This window comes from Saccostrea cucullata, unplaced genomic scaffold, assembly GCF_032062105.1.
Source record: "Saccostrea cucullata isolate Sc308-1 unplaced genomic scaffold, CSIRO_AGI_Scuc_v1 ctg2673, whole genome shotgun sequence".
Lineage (NCBI taxonomy): Eukaryota > Metazoa > Mollusca > Bivalvia > Ostreida > Ostreidae > Saccostrea > Saccostrea cuccullata.
This window is the reverse complement of record NW_026935724.1, coordinates 52,142-58,424: the sequence shown is the minus strand read 5'-3', so window position 1 is coordinate 58,424 and position 6,283 is coordinate 52,142.

Below are 6,283 nucleotides of genomic sequence, written 5' to 3'. Positions count from 1 at the left end.
CGTTATAGCAACCGTCCGAAGTGCTACAAGTGTGGAAAGCTGGGCCATATACAGAGATTTTGTCGTGTAAAAGTGAATGATTCGGAAAACAAGTAACATCTATTGACACGAGTCCGACAATAGATGACGGTCAACAGGACTCATCGTTTATGCAAAGCTTTATAGGGAAGTGTCCTGTGATGGATATTACTGTGTTAAATGTGAAAATCCCCTGCTTAGTCGACACAGGTTCCATGATTTCAACACTGACAGAAAGCTTTTACAAACAGTTTATTCAGCCATTAGGAACAACCACCATACAAGACAATCTAATTCGACTTAAAGCTGCGAATGGACTAACCATCCCATATGTAGGATATATAGAACTTGATATCCAGTACCTAGGAAAAACTATTCCTCAACGTGGTTTTCTTATAGTCAAAGACTCCGTAGATAGTGAAACGAGGAAGCGTAAAGAAGCTCTACCAGGTCTCATCGGTATGAATATTCTCAGTGTTTGGAAGGATATCTTATCTACTTGTAACATTCCAACAAGTGCACATTTACAGGAAGTTTTTACCGAAAGCAGCGTGTTCGATCACAGGATTGTTAGTGGATTTGCACGAGTGAGCGGGTCAATTCCTATTCGTATACCAGCAAATACTGCCATTGTTATAGAGTGCACTGGACCGCATATTGACAGTGATGTCATTGTTAATCCTTTGATTAATGGATCACATCTACACAGGAATTTCCGGACCGTAGATACGTGTGCTACCATAAACAGTGGGAAATTGTGGGTTCGTGTAGCCAATATCGGAGATGAGGATATTTCAGTTAAACCACGTACAAGAATAGGAACTGTGTCGAGATGTGAAGTTGATACCAACATATCAAATATTGGATTTAATCGAGTCGGCAGTGTTGAAGAAATATTTATTCAGAATTGTGACGTCTCAGAGGTTACGACCCTTGATGATAAATTCACTTTACCTGAGGACATTTACCATCTCGACTGTAGCAAAGAAGAAAAAACGTTAATAACTTCACTTTTCCAGAAATATAGTGACATTTTCTCCAAGAATGATGACGACATCGGAAGTACAGATACTGTTCAACATCGCATTCGCCTCACTGATGATAAACCGGTTTCTCAACAGTACCGCCGTATACCACCATCTCAGTATGAGGAAGTGAAACAGCACATTAGAAAGTTATTGGATAACGGTGTGATTAGGGAGAGTACCAACCCTTTTGCTTCGCCTATTGTACTTGTTCGCAAGAAAGACAATACTCTACGACTTTGTGTGGATTATCGCAAGCTTAACGAGAAGACAATCAAAGACAAATTTCCGTTACCCAGAGTTGAAGAAACTTTTGATGTGTTACACGGTTCTGTTATGTTTTCTACAATGGATTTAACTTCCGGTTACAACCAACTAGCAGTAGCAGAAGAGGATATAGAGAAAACAGCTTTCACAACACCTTTTGGACTTTATGAATTTATGCGCATGCCCTTTGGACTTACCAACGCGCCAGCTACGTTCCAACGTTTAATGCAGCACTGTGTCCGGGAAGAAGTTTTCAATATCATGTTAGTTTTCCTGGACGACATTATTGTATATTCAAAGTCTTTGAGTGAACATATTGAACGTCTTGACAAAGTGTTTTCTATTCTACGTCAACATGGCCTTAAACTGAAGATGCGGAAGTGTAAATTTTTTAAACCATCTGTGCAATATCTGGGACATATTGTGAGTAAAGACGGCATCAGTACTGATAGTGAGAAGATCAAATGCATTGTTGACTGGAAAACACCTGAAAATGTAAAAGAAGTGAAATCATTCTTGGGATTTGCGGGCTATTTTCGCCGTTTTATTAGACATTTCTCACAGATTGCGGAACCATTACTTGAAATTGCCAAACTTAATATGAAACATCCAAAGACAAAATTTGGTGATAAGTGGACTAAAAGTTGTCAGGATTCGTTTGAACAGCTGAAAACACAGTTATCTAGTGCTCCTTTACTTGGATACGCTGACTTCACATTACCATTCATTGTCGAAACTTATGCAAGTGCACATGGACTAGGAGCCGTTATTTCTCAAGTGCAGAATGGACGTACTGTCGTTATTGCATACGCTAGCAGAACTCTTCGACCTAATGAACGTTCCGCAAAAACCATGAGTAGCCTGAAGCTTGAACTTTTAGCACTTAAGTGGAGTGTGACGGAGAAATTCAGAGACTATCTACTAGGAAACAAGTTTGTGGTACTTACAGACAACAACCCGTTGAAATACCTTTCGTCAGCTAAACTTGGTGCTTATGAACAGAAATGGGCTTCACAACTAGCAGATTTTGATTTCGAAATAAAGTACCGACCGGGGAAACAGAATAGCAACGCAGATGCATTGTCAAGACTTCCCATGAAAAGTGTTGATGTTTTTAGTGAATGCATTCATGGATATATTGTTCCTTTGAATATTAAAACTGCGCATTCATCAGTGTTATTCATTGAATCAGCTACTGTCACTCATGCAGAAACATTTCCTGGATATTCAAAGGATAAGATCAGTGAATTACAAAGAAAAGACGCATTAATTTCAAAGTGTACGAATTTCCTGGAGACAAATACTGTTCCTAAACCAAGTTTTTCGAGGAAACAGAACAAGAAAGTGCAAGTTTTGTTTAGGCAGTTAAAGTCCTTATGTATTTCTGATGGTGTTATTCTCAGGAAGATTAAAGATCCAAAATTAGGAGAGCTCACGCAGATTCTACTTCCGGAGTGTTTGAAGGACTCAGTGTTAGAGTGTCTCCATGATCAGAATGGTCATCAAGGTATAGAAAGAACATTCAATATGATTCGACAGCGGTGTTATTGGCCAAAAATGTTTCTGGATATTAAAAACTACTGTAAAAAATGTGACCGTTGTGCAATATCCAAGATTCCACCACCCAAAGTGCATACCAATATGGGACACCTTACAGCATCCGAACCACTGGAGTGTTTAGCGATAGATTTTTCTGTGTTGGAAAAAGCGCAAGGATTTGAGAATGTGTTAGTGATCACAGATGTTTTCTCTAAGTGGACTATAGCCGTTCCGACACGAGATCAGACAGCCCAAACGGTAGCCAGAGTGTTAGTAAACGAGTTTTTCTTTAAGTTTGGAGTATGCAAACGTATACATTCAGACCAAGGAAAGTGTTTTGAAGCGGAGATTATTCAGCAGCTGTGTACTCTTTATCGCATTAAAAAGACAAGAACGACAGCGTACCACCCTCAAGGAAACGGACAGTGCGAGCGTTTCAACAGAACGCTACATGATTTACTTCGATCTCTACCCCCAGCGAGGAAGCGGAAGTGGCCGGAATACATCAAGGAGCTCGTGTTTTCGTACAACGTGACACCCCATTCGTCAACCGGATATTCACCCTATTACCTGATGTACGGACGCGACCCATACCTGCCGATAGATTTCCTATTAGGACGGAACACTAATCCTCCAACTGACGACATCAGTCTGGACCGGTGGATTGAACTTCAATCGGAAAAGTTACAATTCGCGTACAACAGAGCAAAGGCAGAGATTCAGCGTAACTAAGATGACCGGAAGCAGAGACACGATGCAGGAAAAGCGAATGATGAGTTACAGATCGGTGAACGTGTGTACGTAAGAAACAGAGGGATCAAAGGACGTGATAAGATTCAAGACAAGTGGAGACCAGAAGTGTTCATCATTGTTGGAAAACCGTTTCCATCCGTTTACAGTGTGCGTTTGGAAAACGACGATTCTAAGACCAGAAACGTGAACAGACAGGAGTTGAAGCCAATTCGTCAGTGATTGTGGTTGTGAATATGTGTGATAAGAAAGTTATTTCTTGTTCTGTGAAATGGAGGAATTCATTGATTCGTATTTATATCTATATGTATTTATTATTATGTGAATTTGATATTATTATAATCTGAGGACAGATTAACAATTTTCCAGGGGAGTATGTGATATTATGAAATCTATTTCTATATGTATTTATTCGTTTATATTTATTTTTTCATATCGTTTTGAGAAATAAAATCTTAAAATTTGATTAACCAAAAGTTCTATTGCGCACCTGGATTGAGTTGCCTGAGTAAAGTTTTCTTCTATGATTTCATTGGCTCTTTCATTTGGTTGGTTATTTCCTATTTTTTCATCCAATAATACATTTTCATTATAAGTATAAATTTACCGCGCTTTACTTTGTATATCAGAGCAGTAATACGTTTTCCAGAAAGAAGTATATTTTAAATCCAGTTTCCATCATACGCATCTTATGGTATGTAACTTGTATATTTGATTATGTGTTTCATTGCCATATAAAGATTTGATTTACGTTATTATTTTGATTGCAAACGTTTTACTTTATTGTATTTTTGCATTCAAAGTTGTAAATGAAATGAGTCTGTAGGTTTCAATTTGAATTGTTTACAGTACACATTTTTTTCATGGAGTTTAATTTTTCTTAAACGTATACTGTAAGGTAAATTATCTCATATGTTATTTTCTCAATTTTTTGTAATTTTGACTTATTATGTATTTTGTTTTTTTTAGATCAATGCCTTTATTTCTTCAATAAATTATGAAAACAACATCTGCCTTATTGCTCGGTTACATGAGAAAAATTTTATTGCCTTTTTTTTAATACCCCAAATGTGTTATTTTTAGTGCAAAAAGGTCACACAATAATTTACGCGCATTAATTTGCAAGATTTGTTTAATGATAAATATTATTCAAACTATTTTACGTAAAATAACATTTTATTTATTGCCATGCTTACATCTGATAAAATATAATAAGGGTTTAAGTAATTAACCAAAGAGATGAAATTTTAACGCAAAAAGGTCAACTTAAATGTACCGAAGATCAGTAAGATGAACACCGACCCCCTATTTTCTTTGCGATTTTGAGTAACACATTACGAGTACTTATCCAAAATATATTTCTAAAAAAATCCTTGATTTAACAAATTTCAGGAGTGACTTACCTTAAATAAATATATCATTTCACAAAATGATCATAAAACCCGATTTGTATCATGTTTATTTGAATGTTATCCGACAGTGCAACTTTTAGTTTCTTCAATCTGGTTGTTTAATAAAATTATCATTGTTTAAAATTTTGAGTAGAATTTGCTCTCAATTTTAGGACTTTGGGTCAGATTGATGAAAAAACATTTCACATTTCTCAAACTTTGTTCAATAAGGACTTGACACATCCGCAACTGATATATATCACATGTTAAAAACCCTTTCTATTCTCTCAAAATCGACTTCGTCTTTGAATTCTTAAAAGTAGTATGTACATTACAAACCATTGAAACAACAACAAAACTGATTCATTTTTTTTTGTTCAACTCCATATCATAACAGCAATATTACACTGCATTACGTGAAAATTGCACCAAAAACTACAAAATGAATTTCTTATTAGCATATCTCGTCACATAATGAAAATAAAAACGGTTTTCATTATGTATATTTGAATGTTATTCAATTTTAAGCTTATTAATTTGATTCTTAATTTAATAATAAATATGCTAACAATACGGAAGCCCATTAGTGCCAACCTGTATATATAAAGGAAAAGCAATATATATAAAGCAAACCTCGATATATGAAGGAAATGCGATATATATAAACAAAACCTCGATATATATAAAGGAAATGCGATATATATAAACAAAACCTGGATATATATAAAGGAAATGCGAAATATATAAACAAAACCTCGATATATATAAAGAGAAATGCGATATATATAAAGAGAAAATTTTCCACTGCGTGACCTGTAGAGCTCGGCTGTCCATCAAGATTAAATACAGATTAACTCCTGGCGGGGGGGAATCAGTTATACAGTACTCATTTATAACTTTCCCAGAATCGGCAAAATGTTGCTATGAAATAGTGTTTATTTGTTTGTACATGCATATATCAATGAACTGTAATTGTAACATTACTTAAACTTATGCAATTAATTGAGAAGAGGATCATTTACAGTGGCCGATCCAGGAATTTCGTAATGGGGGGGGGGGGGGCGCAGTAGAAGGCAGAGGGGTCTGGTGGCTGTACGGAATTTAGGATAATGGACCTATCAATTATATATACAAATATTTGAAACGGAGGGGTCGCACGCCCGGCGCGTCGGTCCTGGATCCGCCTTTGATTTAATCATTAGTATATATATTAATGAAATAAGTATAATATTTATCGTATTCTCTGTGCATTTATTGGCTTTACATGTATATTTACAACTTAGAGCTATCTTG